The sequence below is a fragment of the Capsicum annuum genome, chromosome 12 (genome assembly GCF_002878395.1).
Source record: "Capsicum annuum cultivar UCD-10X-F1 chromosome 12, UCD10Xv1.1, whole genome shotgun sequence".
Classification (NCBI taxonomy): Eukaryota; Viridiplantae; Streptophyta; class Magnoliopsida; order Solanales; family Solanaceae; genus Capsicum; species Capsicum annuum.
In genome coordinates, this window is record NC_061122.1 from 12,554,891 (window position 1) to 12,577,332 (window position 22,442).

Consider the following 22,442-nt stretch of genomic DNA (forward strand, 5'->3'; position numbering starts at 1 on the left):
TGAGAACCTCAAAAGTTGTAGTGTCCAACTCCGTCGATGGAGATCTTTAAAAACATGTTTCTATGCTTGAGGAAGTGGTGTCGGATATTGATACATATATCGAAGAAAAAAGACTGAAGAAAAAGAGAAAGGATTAGCGAGGTAACTTCATTTAATAATTGATGTAGTTAATAAATTTTCAACTGTAAATATTACTAACACTTTATAATATAATGATATAGTGCATGTGGAACTTCGTGAATCAGAGAGGAGGAATGAAGAATGTTACGACCCAATTTCCGAGTCATGATGGAACCTACATTTCCCACTAGTAGGTAAGCCGACATAGTAACCCGGAGCTAATGTAATGGGTTACCTTGGTGGAAATGTCCAACACGGACCCTATATAGGAACATAATACAACAAAAATATTCCACAAAAGTAACAACTGACATTCGAATACCAATCCCATGACCTGATAGTATAAATACAAGAGCAACTCTATATCCGACAACAGAAATTACAATTCAAAGTCTGACAACTTAAATAGTCTTATACAATTGTCTCGAATATAGAAGACAAGTAAAGATGGAAGGGAAAGAGGGAAACTCGCACTTCAAGAGCTCACCCTATCTTTGATTGGTTAATGCGACACGATCCTGACTCAATGACGACAACTATAACCTAGGTCTGCACCCAAAAGGTACAAAAGTGTAGTATGAGTACCAAAACATGGGTACTCAGTAGGTATGATCAGCCGACTGAGCTAAATTATAATGTAAGAACGATATAAGGTGAGACAATAACTTAAAGTCAAAGTATAAGATCGAACCTGAATCTTCTTCAATATCACTGTATAAATACTAATCAACTATATCAATAGAACGACATTTCATATCCACATATACCATAACTTTCATACAACATTAGTAATCGTTAAGCATAAAGCTGCGTAAATATACAATAACAACCATACATTTATTGTAATCAGCAATAACCATCATTAGAATATAAAGCACAAGAAATTACCACGACATCCCTCACCGCTGGGAAGTACACGCAAAAGAACACAACAAAGAACTCATTATGGTGTCCCATACAACCGGAGAGTACACCAAGAGAATACAATACAGGAACTCATCACGGCGTCCCATACCACCGTAGGGTACACCAAAAGATCAAACCATCAATATATCAAGGAATAATTACACAATAACTTACCCAAAACCGCAGGTCCACATTCCTACCATGGCCTCTTACTGAGGTCTATAGTCATCATCAAAACTGTATTTATATGCAATGAAACCAAGGTCACCATAACATAGCTATATAGTTACTTATTTTCTATTTCATTAATGAACTCCAAGTCTTGTCTATATTAGCTAATACCCAAGTCCATGAAGCACTAGTTTACAAGTCTTATAGTAAACTAATCGTTAAATAAAGAAAAGCTACAAGTTACCAACACCATTATTTATTCACCTATGTCAAGGCCATTATCTAGTTAGTAACCTCATTATATAAGTCGTCATTTGAACCATGATGGCGTCACATGCTAGAAGTCAACTTAACTATTTATCATACAATTCTAAGACTAATATCATTAGGCATATTATAACCTTAAGGACTAGTTTCCATATTTTAACCAAGTAATATCGACCAACTAGTTTACTAGGTTTATAGCCCACAAGTCATAGCCATTTATTAGAAACAACTAGTTGTCACATAAGCCACTTTACTAGGAAAAATTCCATAACATAATCATTTATTCAAGTCAATAAGATTACTAAGTGAGCCCTTAATTTTACGCATGATTATCCTATCAAGTGGATTAACCCAATCTTTAGCCTAACTTATCACTAGTTACAAATTAGAGTCAGCAATGGTCACACCCCTTAGTTAGTGATTAGTAACAAAGAATGAGTATCAATTACCATGAAAGAAATCATGTCTCGAGTACATCAACGGTTAGCCATACATGGCATAAACTCACATATTTACACATGCACTTATATAAAGTTTCCCCACACGGCAACATAATATCATTACCTCTTCCGGATTCACCGGGTATCATCATAACATCATTACTTCTTTCGGATTCACCGGGCATCATCATAACATCAACATTTTCTCTAAATTCACCCAGGCATCATAATAGTATCAATATTTCCTCCTGATTCACCGGGCATCATCATAGTCCCAATATTTCCTCAGGATTCACCGAACATCATCATATTATCAATATTTCCTCCGGATTCACTGAGCATCATAATAGTATCAATATTTCCTATGGACTCACTGGGCATCATCATAGAATCAATAGCTCCTACGGATTCACTGGGCATCATCATAGTATCAATATTTCCTCCGAATTCACTGGGCATAATCATAGTATTAATATTTCCTCCGGATTCACTGGGCATCATCCTAGTATCAATATTTTCCAAGACAACAACATACACACATATATGGCCCAAATCAATAAACATATACAACTTCACATTAATTGAGTAATAGAGATGTAAGATACATAAACCATCACACTTTATTACTAGTCATCATCATTATATGTGAGTAGGAGCAAAAGCATGAGTATCTAGATGATATACACAATTACCATCTTTCCATGGCTATCATAACATGGAAATAAGACAACCAATATACACATATACCAACCATCGACCTTATTCATAAACCGACAATCGAGTTTAACCCTTATAATCTCAATAATGTAATTTAGATTCCCATCAAGTATCTAAGTTACCAAGGAGATACATAGTTTAAGGTTAAGGTGGGTCAAGTCCCACTTATAACTCCCAATAATGCTAAAGTCACTTCTACAAGACTAACTTCTACCCGGATTTAGGCTAGGTTATCTGTGTCACACTATAAGGGCTTATCAATCCTTACTAAGCCTATAGGAGAAATCTTCTTCAAGTATTCTTTCTAAGTCAACCCAACACCAAGGCCATTTCATAATTAAGAAATAACTAGGTCAACATACTTTTAAAGTCATTAAATAACATCATTCTCATATAGTAGAGCAACTAAAGTGTTCTCATACTATTTATGAGATGATACGTAGAACTATCCAAGGTTCTAAGCTAAAGGTCAACAATCATACTTTTATAAGTTTAACAACCTATGAGAATTAACTAATCCTAAGCATCATCATTCAACCACTTATAATCTAAAAAACCCACCCAATCTCCCAATATATCAATAATTATATTACAACCAAGCTTAATCTAACTACGGGTAAGACTAACCTACCTCGAGTCCAATTGCTCAAGAACCAACAAGCTTTGCCTTTCCTTTTCTTGAATCTTCTTATTCCACGATCCTAGCTATAAATAACATAATATAAGCATAAATACAAGAATAACAACACCCATTATGATACCATTATGCCATGGGTCCAAAACGACACCAAACCCCCAAGAGGGGCTCACCTTCAAAAAATGAGTTTCCGAGACCAACCTATAGTTTAAATATCATTAGGGAGATAAAATCCTCAAGAAATTTGAGTAAATCAATCATATTTGTGGATACAATTGAGCCCCAAAGACTTGGAGTTTTTGGCTCTAGAAATCAAGAAATTAATACCAAATTTGAAGGAATCTTACTTTAGATTTGTAGCAAAAATGGATTACACAAGTTATTCAAGCTCCTAATCAACCCACAAGACTCATTTTCAGTCAACAATCTCTCATGGCTACTAGGGTTCACAAAGAAATGAAAAATGCCCCAAAAATGGGCTAGGGACTTTTATACGAGTTTAAATGGGCTCGTATGGTCAAAACTTATTTTTGACCTCCCAGGTTCATTCGGACTCCATTTTTTGCAAATGAACTATGTAACACATTAAATTAGACATTTCAAACACATTGGTGAAGTTAGATTTTCCATCCAAGGTCATTTACACCACTTGTGGTTCCCATACCCATATATTCTGATTTTTGACTTTTCGACTAATGGGTCAAAATCAGCTCGGGTGCTGTTGGATCCGAACCAAGGGTATACCTACCTTAAATTGATATTACATAGCTGTTGGGATAGTCAAAATTTGTATCCATAATATTTTACTGAAGTTTTCACTCGGCGGCCATTTAAAATCAACGAAGACTTCAAATTGGAAAAGTGGTTCAAAAAGTCAAACGAATCATCAAGTAACCAAACTATCGATTCTAGAAAGTCACTAATGACTTTGAACGGCTATGGAGGAACTCTATCGGCGAAGATAAGCAAGAACACGGCTAATGACCTAAAGGCTCATTACAAAGAAAGAGAAAAAAAGAGCAAAATGGATGAGTTAGCTACTGTTGTGGTAGAAGAGAAAAAAGAATAAAAAAAGAAGGTTAAAGGAAGAAGAAGAAGAAGAAGAAGAAATGGAAGAAGATAAGAGTAAAGAAGAAACTAGAAAAGGAGCAACTGAAGAAGAAGAAGAAGAAGAAGAAGAGGCTGAAAAAGAAGCAGTTGCAGGTGAAGAAGACAAGGCGAGAAAAACAAAGAAAAAGAGGAAGAAGAAGAAGAAGAAGAAGAAGAAGAAGAATAAGAAGAATAAGAAGAAGAAGAAGAAGAAGAGGATGAAAAAGAAGCAGCAGTAGGTGAAGAAGAGAAGGCGAGAAAAACAAAAAAACTGAAAAAATAGCAGCAACTGATGTAGAAGAAGAAGATAAGGAAGAAGCAGCAGGTGAAAGAGAAGAAGAAGATGAGAATGAAGCAGCAACTGATAATTGATTTTTCTTGATTTCTTGTTCTTGGAGAAAACCCTAGTTTGATCTTGTATTGGAGAATGAAGAGAGAATTTTGATATTGTATAACTGATAATGATTGATTAATAATGTTTAGAGTGTAATGAAATTCATGAGAAAGGTTTTTGGAGCAAGGAAAAGACCAAAATACCCCTAAGAAAACCAAAAAAGGTCGCAGAACTTCATTAATTGACGACCAAGTTTGATGGACCGTCATTTAGGTGATAAGCCATCACCTAGGTTGTCACTTTTACGATGGATTTTACCACTTTCTGCCCTAGGCTGACGGCTAGGGCTGATGGGCCATCACCTAGTGGACAGGTCATCAACCTCATAGTCATATTTTGGCAGACAGTGACTTTGAACTAAAATGAGCATAACTTTCTACTCCGATATTGGATTAAGACAAAACTGGTGGCATTGGAAAGAGGAATCAAAAATATTTAATTTGATATATAGTAGACTCCCTAATTATATATATACAAAAATTTATGGTTGATGGAAGTTGATCCAAGTTTAAATGCTCACTAAAACTCAATCGATAGGAAGGCTTTCAACTCACCTTTGAGTTAAGGGACCTCTATGATCTCAATTCATGCTCAACTAGATTCCCACACTACATAATTTATTAACACACTAAATTTTTATAGGTTTTATTGGATTTTGGAACTATTACGCATAGGAATGACGGTTTATATTCTAGCCTGAAAAATGCGGGGTGTTACATTATCTCTCCCTTGGAATCATTCGCCCTCGAATAATGGTAGGATTTTGTTGAAGCTATAGAAGTATGAAATAATGGACGTAATCTCACATTATGATTTTATTTTCCTCAATGAAACATACGTAGACATTCAAGAAGAGCTTTACAACATCACCAAGTAAATTATGAGATACGAAACATGACATCGATATGATCTTGGCATATGTTTTATGGCACATGATCAACACTGTAAGGCACAAAATTTTTTAAGAATCGTCATCCTTATTAAGATTGGTATACATGAGATAAGATTCCTGTGGAACATAAGAATAGATTAGAAACATTCTCTACCTCAAAAGATACGTCTAATAAGCCTTTAAATTTTTGTGATGCTTCTCCACTATGATTTCGACTATGAATACCACATTTCAACATCTCATTCTTATAATTTCTCCGCTAAATACATAACTACAAGAGCTTGAGTCTAACTCTATCGTACTTCTATGTTGAAGCCTAACTCAGAGAAAAGAGGTTCAAGCTTAAGCTATGGGACCTATACTCTATATCCCATTAAGAAGATTACTTCACTTTATCACTTCCGTCAAACACACTCGAGTTTTAAATTAAGCAATAGCAATCACATAACACATTAGTTTGCATTTTTATCAATCTCAAAATTCAAGCCTATCATTACTACTCCCATTTCATGTCTCTCCCCACTAAGACTAGCAAATTCAATCACTCACCAAGATTTTCGCCACATATCTCCTTTCTAACTATTTCAAGTAATGGAGGTTTATCTCCTTCTTTCCCCTTCTCCTATAACCTTGGATCAAGAAATCATTTAAAACTTTTCACCTTTAAGAACATCTACTTCCCTACCTAAAACATCACCATGGTTCCACAACCACCATCATACTAACATATAGAGGGTCATTGAGGGACCCGAGCATAAGCATCATGAAGGGAAGTAACACTTGTCAGATCATAACTCATATATCAAGTGTTTATATCATAAGTAAAGAGTCGTTTAGCATAATAACAACATGATTTCTTAGGAATGGGCACGGTGTGAAAACATGAGTGCACACATCAAGAGTTGCATAACATAAGGCTAGAATTCCTGAAATCGGTGATTGAGGCAAGGATTTCTACTTGGAGCCATTACTCCTCATTTAAGAACTAAACATGGCCATGAGTTTGCATAAACTTTCCCTCATTAGACTAAGACCCGACATAGTATGAATCGGTAACATATAGAAAGCATAGTTTTTCTTAGAACCAAGCATGTTATATGATATGGAGTTTTTTATGGATCATGAGCATCATATAATAGAGCTTGAATACATGAAAGGCTGGACTTACCGAGACATCATTGCTTCTAGTTTGGAGGTCTAAACATGACATAACCTACATAGAGAACTCAAATCTTAGACATCGCAGGGCTTGAATACATAAGACATTGGTAGAATGTAATTAGATGGCTTAACTAAGTCAAATTGGAAACGCAGCCATTACCAAGGAACAATATGAGCAAATCATAGAACTGATAAACAAGAATAACTCTATCAACATATCTACTAAGTTTGCATATATAACAAGAGCAGGTATTTCTGTTTGTTTAGCTTCTTTTGGTTCACAGAAATGGATTATAGATACTGGTGCTACCGATCACATGGTTGGTGACTCAGAACTGTTACTTAACAAGAATGTTACAGAGTTACAAATCCAAATAAAATGTATCTATTAAGTGGTTATACTACAATGGTCACTCATATGGGAACTAGTTGTTTATTCGAAGGAAATAACCTTACAAATGACTATCATATTCCACAATTTTCATATAGTCGCCTATCAGTGTCACAAGTGAATAAGGAATGTCATTATTTAGTGAATTTCTGCCCTGATTTTAGTGTTTTCTAGGATCTTTATACTGGAAAGGTAGAGGGGATTGGGAAGCTTGATGGAGGCTTATATCTAATGGTAGATAAGTCAAAGAATGAAGTTGCAGTAGCAACTAAAACAACTACTGAAGTAACTGTGGAAAAGACTCAAGCTAAAGTGGATTTATGGCACCAAAGGTTGGGACATGATTCAACCGATTGTGTTGAAATGAATTGTAGATCAAGGAGTACAAGTAATAGAAGATAGAACAAAACAATGTAGCATTTGTCCCAATGCTAAACAGACTAGGTTACCATTTTTGCCAGCTAATATTTAAAGTACATATTGTTTTGATATTGTACACATGGATTAGTGGGACCTTATAAAGTACCAATGATGAATGGCAACAAATATTTTCTAACAACTGTTGATGATTTTTCAAGATTTATTGGGGTGTTTCTGCTAAAGATTAAGTCAGATATCTTTGTTCAAATTCAACAGTTCCTTATATATGTCAAGACTCAATTTAAGAAGACAATCAAAGTAATCAGGATTGATAATGGTACTAAGTTTATCGGCTCATTATGTCAAAAATTATTTCAAGATAATGGTATAATCCATCAAACAGCATGTCCATATTCTCCTCAGCAAAATGATATTACTAAGAGATAACATAGACACATCTTAGAATTAACAAGAGATATCAAGTTTCAAGATAGAATTCCAATTAGGTTTTGGGTTATTGTGTTCTAACTGTAGTATATATAATCAATAGACTTCCTAGTTCATTCATTCAATTCTTAACTTCGTATGAGAAGTTGTATGGTAAAATATTCAACATATGATCACCTAAGGGTAATAGGGTGTTTGTGCTCTGTCAAAAGTGTTAAATGAGCATGATAAACTCATGACTAGAGCAAGGACAAGTGTCATAATGGGATAATCTAGCACTCAGAAGGGATACTTGGTATATGATATGTCAGCTAATATCTTATTTGTGAGCAGAGATGTCTCATTCAGAGAATATGTACTTTTATTTAAACTACTCAAGCATCAAACTTAGTCACCCAATCATATCTTTCCTTTGAAAGATCAATATCTATTGCTAGGTGGTGATGAGACATGTATACAGATTCTAGTAACCTTGTTACCTCAAGGGGACCAACAACTATAGGTTATTCCTACATCTGCACAGTCTATAACCCCGGTATATAAAAGAAGATCAACTAGAGGGCTCTCTATTCTTGCATAGTCACAACCAGTAACTCAAGTGTATCAAAGAAGATCAATAAGAGGTCAAGGGGTATTTAATTCAGTTTGTCAACAAGAGCAACAAGTGCAGGTAGTTCCTACTCCTACACCTCAGCAAGAGCAGTAATGGCAGGTTCCTACTCATGCACCTCAGGATCAAAGAAAGTCAACTAGATGTAGAAAATGGCCAATTTGGATGAATGATTTTATTTCCAAGAGTACAAAGAAAGTACTTCATGCTCTTGCTAATCATGTGTCATATGATAAACTCTCATCATCCCACAAGGACTATGTGCTGAGAACTTCTTGTGTCACTGAACCTATAAGTTTCTTTGATGCCTGTAGAGATCCTAGATAGGTAGAAGCAATGAAAAATGAGACAGATGTCTTGAATTCCAATCACACTTGGGATATTGTTACTCTACCTAATGGAAATAAATCTATTAGATGCCGGTGGATATATAAAGTGAAGTATAAGACTTCAGGTGATGTAGAAAGGCTTAAAGATAGACTTATAGCAAAGGGACATGGACAAAGAGAAGGAATCGATTATAAAGAAATATTTTTACCTATTGTGAAATGAAAACAGTAGGATCTATACGTGTTGTTGCAGCTAAGAAGCACTAGTTTATACACCAAATGGATGTTTATAACGCATGATTGAATGGTGATCTCAATGATGAAGTATACATGGACCCACCTTAGAGATTTGCTAGTCAGGGAGAGAATGCGGTATGCAAACTACTCAAATCCCTATATGAACTAAAGCAAACACCAAGGCAGTGGAATACAAAATTATCAGAAGTGTTGCTAAGGTCTCAATTCACTTAGAGCCAATATGATTTATCCTTGTACATCAGGAAAATATCATAAGGAGACACTTTGGTGCTAGTATATGTAGATGACATGCTGATTACCGGAGATAGTCTAAAACTAATAGAAGAAACTAAGGAATTCCTAGATCAGAACTTCCAGATGAAAGATCTAGGTGAGCTGGAATAGAATTTGCAAAATCAGATAAAGGAATATTAATGCATCAAAGAAAATATGCATTGGAACTACTGTCTGAGTTACGCTTAATAATAGAAAAACCTTCATCCACTCTTATGGACTAAAACATCAAACTGACATCTAAAAAATTTAATGACCATGTCAAACAAAGGCAGTCTATTGATGATCCACCAACAGATCAAGTTGCGTTTCAGAAATTGATAGGTAAGCTGTTGTACCTAACTATGACAAGGCCAAACACAACCTTCTATGTTCAAACACTAAGTCAGTTCCTTTAAGATCCTAAGAAGTCTTACATGGAGACAGCACTTATGTTGTGAAGTATGTTAGAAAAAACCAGGTTAAGATGTGTTATTGTCTAGTAATCCAGATGACAGAGTAAGTGCCTACGGTGATGCAGACTGGGCATCATTCCCTCAAACTAGAAGGTTTGTAACTAGCTACTTTGTGAAGGTTGGAGAATCAATAGTGTCCTAGAAATCAAAGAAGCAAACTACTGTTTCCAAGAGTTCAGCTGAAGTAAAATTTAGAAGCCTTGCAGTAGTAACAACAGAGTTGGTATGGATTCTAGGTCTAATGAAGGAAGTTGGAAATGAAGTAGTCCTACCTGTGGATGTATTCTGTGATGGAAAATCCAATATACCATGAGAGGACAAAACATATTGATTTTGATTGCTTCTTTATCAGACAAAAAATTGTTCAAGGGATGGTCAGAACTCATCATATTGCAACTCAAGATCAGCCTGTAGACATGCTAACTAAGGGGTTGATAAGAGCACAACAAGTTCATCTTAATAGCAAGTTTGGAATCTGTGACATATTCACACCTTCCTAGCTTGAGGGGGAGTGCTGAATATTTGAAGAGTAGAGCAGAACAAAGAAGAGAGGAGAAGAAACAAAATAGACTAGTTCACTTAGATAGGTACATCTTTCTTTCACATTCTTGATTGGCAGTTGGGTTCGTCAAATATCTCAATATTTAAACTTTAGGTTAAAAGGACAGAATACTAGAAATAGATCATACACATCATTACAAAATATTGGGATCACTATGGACTATACTAAAATTAGAAACTACAAATATTCTGACTCAACTTGTTTAATCAAGAAATCGAAGAACAAAAGGAACTTGTTTTAAGGAGTTCTTCCAATAGGAAGTGCACTGCACAACCGTAAAAAAAAAGACAAAAACATGTTACTTTTATGACAGAGAGTGAAGATTTTATTATGACCACCAATTGTCAGCTTAAATTTTTAAGGAGTCAACAGCCATGGCAATGATGTGAGGTTTTATGACTTTCTCGGGATGAGTGTATCCATCTTCATTGTGTTTATATGTAACATCAACAAGTCGAGCAAGATTGAGAATGTGAGATAAAAATTCCATAGATATGGGAGTGGGCCTAAGCATTCCTTCATTAATATCCTTCCATCCCGCCTCACCCATTTCTTGAAATTTAGCCATTGCCTCTTTTGTTGATACACGATAATCTCTCATGTAGAACTCAATTCCTGTTGAAAGTTGTCCCCTATTTTCTAGACCTGCAAAGGTGATTAAATTAGGGGTTAGCTTTTATATTTTTTCTATTGTTAAAAACAATCCATTTGTTCAAATAACTTAAAATGTTACAACTTTATGATATACAACTCATATCTCATACCTTGTAAGTGGCTGTCATCAATAACCTGGCATATTGTCACACAACCTTCAAGAATTTTAGGATTTTTCGACAACCATTCAAATTCTTGCTCCTTAGCATACTTTATTCCCAAATACGATGTTGTGGCAAAATAGTAGTAAGTGGTAGTTACAAATGCATTGCGCAGGTATTCAGAAGGAGGTGGAGCATGTCCTTCAATAAACCATTTTGCCTCAATATTATAACTTTTTACCAATTCTTTCAGCTGTGAAAACCAAGCATACAAATTCAAAGTGTTAGAAAATTGTAACCCAATCACCTCTAGTTTATATTCACAAAAACATGTGAGGAAAAAGCAAAGTCAGAAATGTATAAAGGATAAAAGTAAATTGATAGTTAAGTCGTTGAGACTCACTCTTTCTTTTGCGTAATAAGCAACATGAGATCTTCCATCGCTAGACATTTCCTTTTCATAGTCCTCATAAAGATCAAGAAGAGTTTTATAACTGATTTTCATGTAATCAGGGAGACGAGAAATTTCTTTAATATCCCATCTGTAAGGAGACAAAAATAAGGTAAATCAGTATAAATATAATGAGCAAAATCTTGGTTTAATCTTTTTCATGATATTCTCTTTCAAGGTATATTTCAACAAGTGAATTGGTGATGTCCATACCTTTGTATGACATCAGTGTAGATGCAAGTTCTTCAACTGTACCATAATAATCGTAGGTGTCATCTACAATCGAAATCATTGATATGGTCTTAACGAGCATGACACGAGCTTGATAATATTGAGGCTCATAATATACTCCTAATGCCCAAAAGTAGCATTCAACTACTCTATCTCTAGCATATGGAAGTGTGTTCACGAAATTCAAATCTTTCCACCACCTGCAGCATAACAAATTAACATCAGTACTTGATAAATGATCAATCCAAAAGGTTTTACCATTTTTATAGAATCTCACCTTGATACTTAAGCAAGTTCTTGTTTGTGCAGCATTTGGAGCATGTTGTAATCCAATTTGGCAAATCGAAGTAACATATCATTCTTTGTTTCCTGCTTATCGTAGATTGATGAGATGAAGAATTGAATCTAAATTCGAGGAATACCTTTGTGCAAAGATTGCTCAAGGGCATGCATCACTTGCTCCTTAAGAGGAGAGTTCAAATGTGGAGCTGCGGACTCAAGATGAGTAGTGGAGAAAGCGAGTCTATCTTCTAAGATGTCTTCACCATGACTCCGTACATGTGAAGCTTCATACAAGCTCAATAATCCTAGCACATCACTAGCAAGAGACTCCTTGAGTTTGCCATTTCCATCTAGGAATTAGCTGATGATTTCTGATTTTCAATGAAGAATACACAATATTAGCCTTCAAATCAAATTGATTATATATCTATATCTATATAATTACGACAATATTGAACTTGTAGTACTTCAAGAGGTACTTACTTAGAGAGATCTTGTAACCATGTTGCCTAAGAAATCGGAATTGAAGAGCACAAGTGCATAGATCATCATTATTGACACCGCCCTCGAAGTTTGAATTTCCATTGTAAATCCGATCCAAAATCGCATCGATTTCATTCTCGAAGTGATAGGTTATGCCAAGGCGTTCAATAACATCTATCAAATTCAATGTCTCCGCAATATCATTCCAGTGGCCAACACCATACTCCTTGTTTGTTCCTTCAACGGTTCAATTTCTTGAGCATACTTTTGTTCAACCTACCAATATATCCAAAAGACAAAAGAAATCAAACTACTTTGTCTAATAAAAGCAAAGAAATAAGAAGGTACTATGAAGAAAAGATGGCGAATATTAATTAGTTACCTGGTTGTCGATTGAGAAAGAAAGAAACGATCACCCCATAGACTTGGAGAAAAGTTGGCAACAGGGCAAATAATCTCTTCTTCAATATGGCTCGCTACATTATTTCCAATTACGACTGAGGCCATTGTTGCAATCAATAATAGTGTTTTTGGTTCTAGAGGAAGAATGAAAGAAACTCTCAAAGTTGATGAAAAAAATGGTAGACAAGGGACAAGTATTTATAGTGGTGATAGACATAACCAATTTTGGAAGTTTGGAGTGATTTGTTTTCTAGCTAGACAGAATGAGCCTCCATCCTTTAATATTTTCCCAGTTGCCCTACTTGACCCTATACAGAACCATGAAAATCTATCAATTATTATAAGAGTGAGCTTATCTTATAATATTTTCCTAGTCGCCCTACTTGAAATCATTGTACAAGAGCATATTTGCAAGATACTTTTTGGTAACTAAACAAAGATTAAAGTAGAAGCATTTTTGTGAATAATGAAAAATAAATATCTATTTGGTTTCAGAGGCATAACATGTTATGCATTTTAGAGCATAATCTGTAGGATATTATGATACAAAATATAAATTTATGCCGAGTAAAAAAAATATTTATTATTTTGAGGTCAAATGTATTTTCGACAATTTATTTATTATTACTTTAAGTGCTGAAATATAAAAATTAAACAGCACCCAAAGATAAAAGGCATCTGTGCCTAAGAACCCATAATATAGTATTCAGACATCAGTCAAAATTGCTTCAAGTCATTTAATTCCAAGGTGGAAACTACTAGTTATTCATCAACTCCTCTGTGATGAATAAACTATTGTCAAGCCGCCGTCGAATTACTCCTCCGTTTAAAAATGAATTACTTGTTTTTCTTTTTAATCCATTTAAAAAAAAATGACCCCTTTACTTTTTTTACAATACTTTAATTTCAATTTTTCACACGACATGTTTAGGACGATAAGATTAAAGGGCGTTTTGGTATATTTGACACAACTTTAATTTAATGCCACAAAATTCAAAAGTTTTTTTATTTTCTTAAACTTTGTGTCAAGTTTATTCTTTTTTAAACGGAGGGAGTAGTGTTTATAACAGCACCATATTTTGACCAATTGTATTCCAAGTTGCTGAAAAATTATAACTATGTATTAGAGCATATATAAACTCAGAGCTTTGAAGAATCACGAAACACATTACGAACTCTCCCAAAATGCAATTCTTCAACTTGTCTTCCATCTTCTTTTTTCTATCTTTCAAAGTAGCCCAAACCTAAGTTGCTCGGACTCTCCAAAAATGTTGCCGCACCCGTGTTGGATCCTCCAAAATTTGACATTTTTGTAGAGTCACAAGCAACATAGGCCCAAACCAAGCGAAATTGAATAAGAAAATCGCCCACAGGCTATACGAGGAGCCAACTAGCACATGTTCACTAAAGGCGACATCTTGAGCAAGATAGCATTCCATTTCCTCCTTAGGATGATCAAGGAATAATGTCGTAATTATTAGTAAAAGCAACGGCATGGTTGGGGAACACCTTATATAAGAGTGAGCAGTGAAAGCTACCCTAAAAGGCCCGACAAAACTGAGAATCTCCATCCATAGATCTGAGACTGCAAATTCACAGGTTGCGTCTCCAATATTAATAATCTGCCTCCCTGTAAGACATATCTTGATAAATTCACTCACTTGTGAATTAGTACTTGAAGAAGGTGCACCTTGTGAAAAATATGACCAGATTTTTATGTATATCCGGTAGAGTAATGTTGGGAAACACTTTGTGTGAACCTCTTTTCATGCGTTGTAATTATGAGGTTATTCTCGTGGGATATACTTTTGGGATCATTAGAGTTTCGTCTCTAATTTTGAATGCTCTCTTTTGTTTGTCGGTTGCTATAGAAAACTTGTTTCTCTCCGTTTTGAAGACATAAGTCACGTTGACCGAACCACCATAAATCTGTGCCTCAATTTTCTCAACTTACAGTTACTATCGTCTTTATTTTGTCTTTTTAATTGATTATTTGTCTGAATTACAAACTAGCCAGATTCCCGATCCTCGCAGCTTGTGTGTAGCTATCCAAGTAACAATATTTTCTTTAGTAAGGTTTACAATAGCATAATGATGGGATGAAAGTCAAGGAAGGCCTTGTTATTGAGAGAAACCATCAGAAGAAAGTGACAGGTATTGAACATAGCAGACATACCAAGAAATGGTTTAACATTGCAAAGGACTATCAAGAGTCTACCAAAGATAACATATCAAGTTATAAAGAAAAAACAAACTCATAACTCCCTCACAGCTCTCTGTGCATTCATAAGCCTCGATCCATCCAATCCAACAAAAAACACATCTATGTGGTATTTATCAAAAATCATGAGACAATGAGCAACCACAGTAAATAAAACTTTGCAAGGCGTGACGATATGTCAATATTATTTACGCCAACAAATTGATGTTCAGTTATTTCACTAGTGTAGGAATTCACACACCTTTGATGCACTTGAGCCGTGGGTCTTTCGAAACGGCCTGTCTATCTCCCTGAAGTAGTGATAAGGCCTGCAAAGACCTCCCTTGCGGGATTTCACAGGATATGTTGTTGTTTTAGGAATTCACAGACCTCACTTGCGGGATTTCACAGGATATGTTGTTGTTTTAGGAATTCACACACCAGCACTATCCGTGATCCCACACTTCAGTCATAGAGTAAGAGTATGAAAATGTGTAAAATATGTTAGCTCATCCAAGTAAGCTGCATACCTCTCTAATATCAGAAAATAAAAGGGAATACCTAGGATGAATCTGTGCACTGTGAGTATATACTTGTTAAGTTCCTACTTCCTAGTTTTGATGATTGACAAACCATTACATTCGGACCTCATTCATGAAGCTGTGTTGACACTAAAGACACAATTACTTTGGGACCAGGTTGATCGTTCTCATGTCACTATCGCAGGTCGACAGTACAGCTGGACAAAGTATCATTCTGCAGAAACTTGGTGGAAGGATGCAATGCCTTTTTGTCTCAACCAGTGAAATTCATCCAAGGTTTTCTTGTCTCATAGATATGCTCATTTCAACAACAAGAAAACCTAATGCTTCCATACTCTCAATATAATCAAATTCTCTTGAAACTCTCAGATTCTAGGCCTCAACTGCAACAAGGAACCTGCTAATGAGCTGTCATTAGTGTCTCAAAGTTCTTGTTGTATTTGTTTCCTTGTTTGTATTGAAACTGTTGAAGACAAGGGACCTGCTAATGAGCTGTCATTAGTGTCTCAAAGTTCTTGTTGTATTTGTCTCCTTGTTTGTATTGAAACTGTTGAAGACATTGAAGAAGTGGTGACTTCAAATAGAAAATAAAGTAGACTTGTTTCCGTTTACAGTTTAACTGTTGTAGACACGTGATTTTTGATCCTTTTCAAATTTTAATTTATTTTTGCTATTAAATATTTATATTTGTATATTATTATTTAATGTCTTATTTTATTTTAGTTTTAATAAAGTTTTAGCTAAAATCAATAATTAAATAAATTTAATTTTGAGATTTTTTTTATTTTATTTTTTTTATCCTAATTTTAAAAATAATACAAGATTTTAATATATATATATATACTATTTATTCTAAATTTTAATAAATAAATTAGTAGTTGTAATACTATTTTTTTATATTTATTTTTGTCTATTAATAAATTGTTATTATGTTTGATTAATATAAAATTAATTAATTATTATATTTATTCTTATTATTATTTTATTATTTTATTGTATTCAATTAAAGTATATATATATATATATATATATATATATATATATATTCAAAATTCAAAAAATCCTATCCTAATGGATAACTACTCCCCCCATTCTTCCCCCGAAAAAAATCCCTCTACTTAAAGGTCTCCCACCCCCAAAAAGAAAAACTACGTATTTTTACACTGTATTACACACTGCATCAGACAACACAGAAACTGAGAGAAACCAGTAGAAAAAAAAGGGAGAAAAACAAGTGAGTAGAAAAGATCAAGAAAAGAGAGAAAAAATATAGAAAGAAAAGATTTGAATATCAGAGTTCCTGCTTGAGTTTTTCGGTGACAACATTCTTGCATAGATACTTAGTTCAATTTGTAATACAGGTTTTTATCTCATATTGTACCATATTTCATAAGTTTTATTGTGAATTAAAGTGTGAATCAAAGTATGAAGGAAGTTTGTTTAGATGGTTTTCATGTATTATTCAGTATGTGCATATGATTTGTTACATAAATTTATTCGTTATTATGTGTTGTTTTTCAAATTGTTGAATGTTATATGTTTAAACCCAGAAAATAACATATTCATGTATTACACTGTTTCATACTATACACAGATTCTAACATACAGATAGACAACAAACACATTAACATAAATAAAATTCATATACAAATTCCTTAGCAACAATAAGAACATTTCCTATCATTCTCTACACATCACACACTAACATACAGTGTATGTACACATATCCTTGTGATTGAAAAAGAAGAAGAAATAAAAATCAGTGGAAGTATGAAAAGAGATAAGAAAGATTAAGATAGAAACAATGAGAGAACAGTGCCCGACAAAATCTCATAAAAAATACTGTTTTTCGCAGGCAATTCAAAAACCATCGAAACAGCTGGTATATCTGTTGCTGGAATCCATTCAGGTCTGGCGAAAACCCAACCAAAATCAGTCCATCCCGTCGCCATTCCGGCGACCCTCTTCGCTAGAAAATTGCAAAAACCCGCCGACGCTGACCTCCTTTTCCCTTATCCCTCACCGTCAACTGCTGAAAAATATTACTGACCGGAAAAATATACCCACCAGCCGCGTAAATTTTGCTCAAGTCCTATCGGATCTAGCCATCACCGATGAACGGACATTGCCACTGGAAAAGACGCTACTTGTTTCTTTTGTTCTTAAAAAATATTTAAGAGATTTAAATATATACATATATTTTTCCTTTACAGTGGCCTTAATAATATTAATTTCATATGATGTTAGAACCTGGGCATCATTCGAGTAATCATAAATCATTCTTGTTAAAACAGTTTCTGATCTTTGTATTACTTCTGAGTTAGGTGACACTCCCCTACAGTTTCTGATATTCCACGGGCTATATGAAATCCGCCATTGCCTCGGCGGGGAAGCGTCCAACCCGAGTGTGCCTCAAGGGTTGAGTCTCTGATTCTAATACGCCACATGACACTAGGCCAGCGTAATATAAGATATACCCGGATCGGCAAATCAGGATTTTGGACAATGAGTATCTGGACTCATGCCTTCTTTGGGGAACCACCTAACATCTCTTTTGCCCAATTTTTAACCATTTCTAATTATACAACATTCTAATCTCATAATTTGTAAATATGATTTCAAATATGCATTCTATTCTGTTCTAAATTTATCATGGCATTTTCTGAGTTGGTGTCGTCACACAAAGACTTGCAAGTTCTATTTCTGAGCCATAATGCAATAAGCATGATCTTTCATAAAAATGTAGTTTTAGACCACCCAAAAAATATAATTTGCATAAAAGATTTCATGTTCCGAAAACTCAAGTCAAAACCATACAAAAACTCTCATTAAACATATGGTGGTCATGTGCTTTTGGCAAAACCATGCACTCCTTCATTATATGTATATTCAACGTTCACAACCCTCTCTTTCGTATTCAAAAATCATATTTAAAACATAGCAAAAGCCAAAGTATTTCATATGATGCTCTTCAAAATGCATTCAAAACAATTTATATCATACGAAGATGAGAAAACTCATAACAAGAGAGGGATTCATTATAATTCATGCTCTTAATTGAATAACCATTCTTGAACACATACGTACATATATACATAATTTCAAATAGATTTGGGGGAAAGGCCTAAAGACCAAAACAATACCGTCAAAACTTCTAAAACATGATTATATTCATAAACTTCAAAACCCCATTCTTAAAATATGATTTCTATGCCCATGAGATTTTAGGAAAAACCCTGCGTACCTCGATTTAGGAAGACAATAGGTGTTTCTTGAAGACTACGACCTGGAGATTCCAAATATGTGATCAACTTCGAAACCTTCGGTTGAATCTTGAACTACTTGGGTTTTTATTTTAAAACCCTAGAGAGGATTCTTGATGATTTTGATGAAAATAGGGTTAAGTTGCTCAAACATACCCTACATCCTTTGTTTGGATGGTTTTAAAGGTTAGAAAAAAGTCAAAATTACCTTTAATGACTCCTAAACAGAACTGAAAATTTGAACTTAAAAACCCGATTTCGGGTGCCACCGCGATGCGCCACAATCGCGGTGGTCCACTGGAATTTGATGAGTGGCAAATTTGGTGCCTCCGCGATGCGCCACCATTGCGGAGCCCCACTGGAATTTGATGATTGTCAATTTGACCCTCTCCGAGACGCGCTAGACCCCAAAATGACGACGTTTACGACTGGAACTATAAATTATTCATAACTTCTTCACCGAGGGTCCATTTTGGACGATTCTTATATCGTTGGAAAGCTAATTCAGTCATCTACGTAATGAAAGGTTGAAGTGTAGGAAATTCCACATGAAAATTAATTTATATCATTCTAGAAGCTAATGCTTAGACTTTTCATGGATGGAATTTAGCTAAAAAGAGGTCGGGGTATTACAGTATATCTGTTGCCCGAATCCAGTCAGGTCCAGCGAAAACCCAATAAAAATTGATTGATTCTCTCCATCAGCAAACCAAATCACTGGAAATCTCCAAAGCCACCCAAAACCAGTCCGTCCGGTCGCTATTGCGGTGACCCTCTTCGCTGGAAAATGACGAAAACCCGCTGACACTGACTTCCTTTTCCCTTTTTCCTTGCTGTCAGCCATTGTGAACTATTACTGAATGGCAAAATATACCCACCTGCCGCTTAAATTCGGCTCAAGTTCTATCGGATTTGGCCATCACCGGTGAACGAACATTGCCATTGAAAAAGACGCTACTTGTTTCTTTTGTTCTTAAAAAATATTGAAGAGATTTAAATATATATATATATATATATATATATTTTTTTTTTTTCCATTACTTTGGCCTTAATATTATTAATTTCATATGATGTTATACAACTTGACAATTTAAATATTACTTTTAGATACCTTTAAGGAATTTGTTTTTGCTTTGCTTTCATTAAAAAATTATTTTAATCCCTTTCTCTGAAAATATTTCTGCCACTTACCAACTTTTAATTAAATATAACATTATCTTGAATCCTATTAATTTAAATTTAAACAATTGTATTTCCCTCAGATTTGTGCATCTTTTATTTCGGATTGTTTATTTTCTTCGTTAATTTGTATTCTAACTTAGATTAATAGGATTTTTGTGTTTAATTTGTCAGATAAAAATATGATTTGAGTTAGTATAAATTTAAAAGATTAAACTTTGGGTATAATATTTAATACAATATGAATAGATTTGTGTATTTTATTTTATTATTTTATTATTTTATTATTTTATTATTTTTTTATCATCAGTTATTATTATAATTTATTATCATTAATAAATTTATTAATTATTTATTAAATTGTTTATTATTTTAAATGAATTTTTCTCGATTTTATTATTTAAGTTAAATAATATTTCAAACAAATAAATTGTTATGAGTTTATATAAGACAAATTAGTGTTTTAACATTAGACAAATTTTTGGCATGTTTAAAATGTTCGTCTCAATTAAGAATGCGGCATACACATCTTTTCGAGATATTTAAAATTTTAAGGATGCAATAATGCACCTTGACAAATATTTTTCTAAAATTAACTTTCATCGATTTAATATAAAATATATAGACAATTTTGCTATAATAAAAATGAGTGAATCTAGGCCTACAAACATAATTATCAAAATAATTTTAGTCAAGATAAGTCAATAAAATTGATCGTACTAGAACCACGGGACTCGAGGGGTGCCTCACACCTTTCCCTCAGTCAACAGAATTCCTTACCCGGTCTTCTATTTTCACAGACCATAATAAAGAGTCATTTTCTTTTGACTAGGGATTCAAAAAGGTGACTTGAAATACCAAAACTCAATTCCAAGTGGAGACTCTGTAAAATAAAATAATTCCTATTCAAAACCATCACTTTAATTGGAAAAACCCTTCGACTTCGGCTCCTCGAGCGGAAAAAGGGGTGCGACAACTGTTTTAGCAGTTAGTTATAAGAGGTTGTTAATGGCTAGTTGAGTTAGTTAGGAATATCACAAGCTAGTATATATATGACCATGTACATTGCGCTTAATTAATCAATACAAAAAATTAATCTTCTCTTCAATCTTCTTTTTCTCTCATCTCTCTTCCTTCCTTCCTCTACTAAAACTATCAAACTCTGTACTTCCTCTATTATTGAATTAACACGAAGCTTACTGCTATCTTGTGCAATTACATGGTATCAGAGCCATTACTCACTAGAAAAACTAGTAAAGCAAGGTCGATTTTGGTATATTGAATCAATATCAAGAAGTCTTCAATCAAAGGTTACAAAGATACTACAATGGAGAATCAAATTGCTACTGTTAATACTGCTAAAGCAAGTAGAGATTCTCCCAGTTCATTGGATTATAATCATCCTCTCTTCCTCAATTCATCTGATGTAAGTGGTATACAAATCATATCTTTTCAGTTGACAGGAGTTGAGAACTTCTCAATTGTAACACCCAATGGAAATCATACATGTATTAGCTTCTAGTAGCATGCTTATAGGGTAAAAACTCGAAAATATCTCTAAGTGTCAAAGGGACTTAGTCTCATTTTTCGCTCCTAATCTTTGATGAATTATTTTGTGACCTTTCCGACCTCCTTATCTTGATTTTCTTGTTTATACGCGATGATGCAAGTCAATAGTACATATTGGGTGCATTTCAGGGGCATAACACACTGGTTTGCGATGCCTTTGAAATGCTCCATCATTCCGGGCATATTTCAGACCACAATTTCAGGGTCAACTTCAAACGATCATACCTTTATATATATAATGAACTGGGAGGGATGCTGTATATCAAATGAGATGTCTTCGAGTCTTCTTTCCAATGCAACTAATTTCATCCAAATCCAACATTGGAGTAAAAAATTATGCCCAATTTACTTCAGTATATCAGCCTATCAACTGAGGGACTACTGCGACTTTCTTTGTTTCCTTAGGGGTATTTTAGTCTTTTTGGCCACCCTTATTCAGCCATAAACACGTGGTTAAGTCCCCAATTGGCCAAATTATGGTCATTTTCTCCAACCCCCTCAAGAACTAAAAACTTAGGTCTCAACCTAAGAATCAAGATCCCTCAAGATTCAACTATGGGTTTTAGAAATTAATTGAAGATTCGAAATATCCAAATCGTAGGCTTC

At 34.4% G+C, this 22,442-nt stretch overlaps 1 pseudogene; it reads right to left on the reverse strand.

Moving 5' to 3' along the window:
• Nucleotides 1–10,473: 10,473 nt before the first annotated feature.
• On the reverse strand, nt 10,474–15,797 carry LOC107851833 (annotated as a pseudogene).
• Between the last annotated feature and the right edge of the window lie 6,645 nt (nt 15,798–22,442).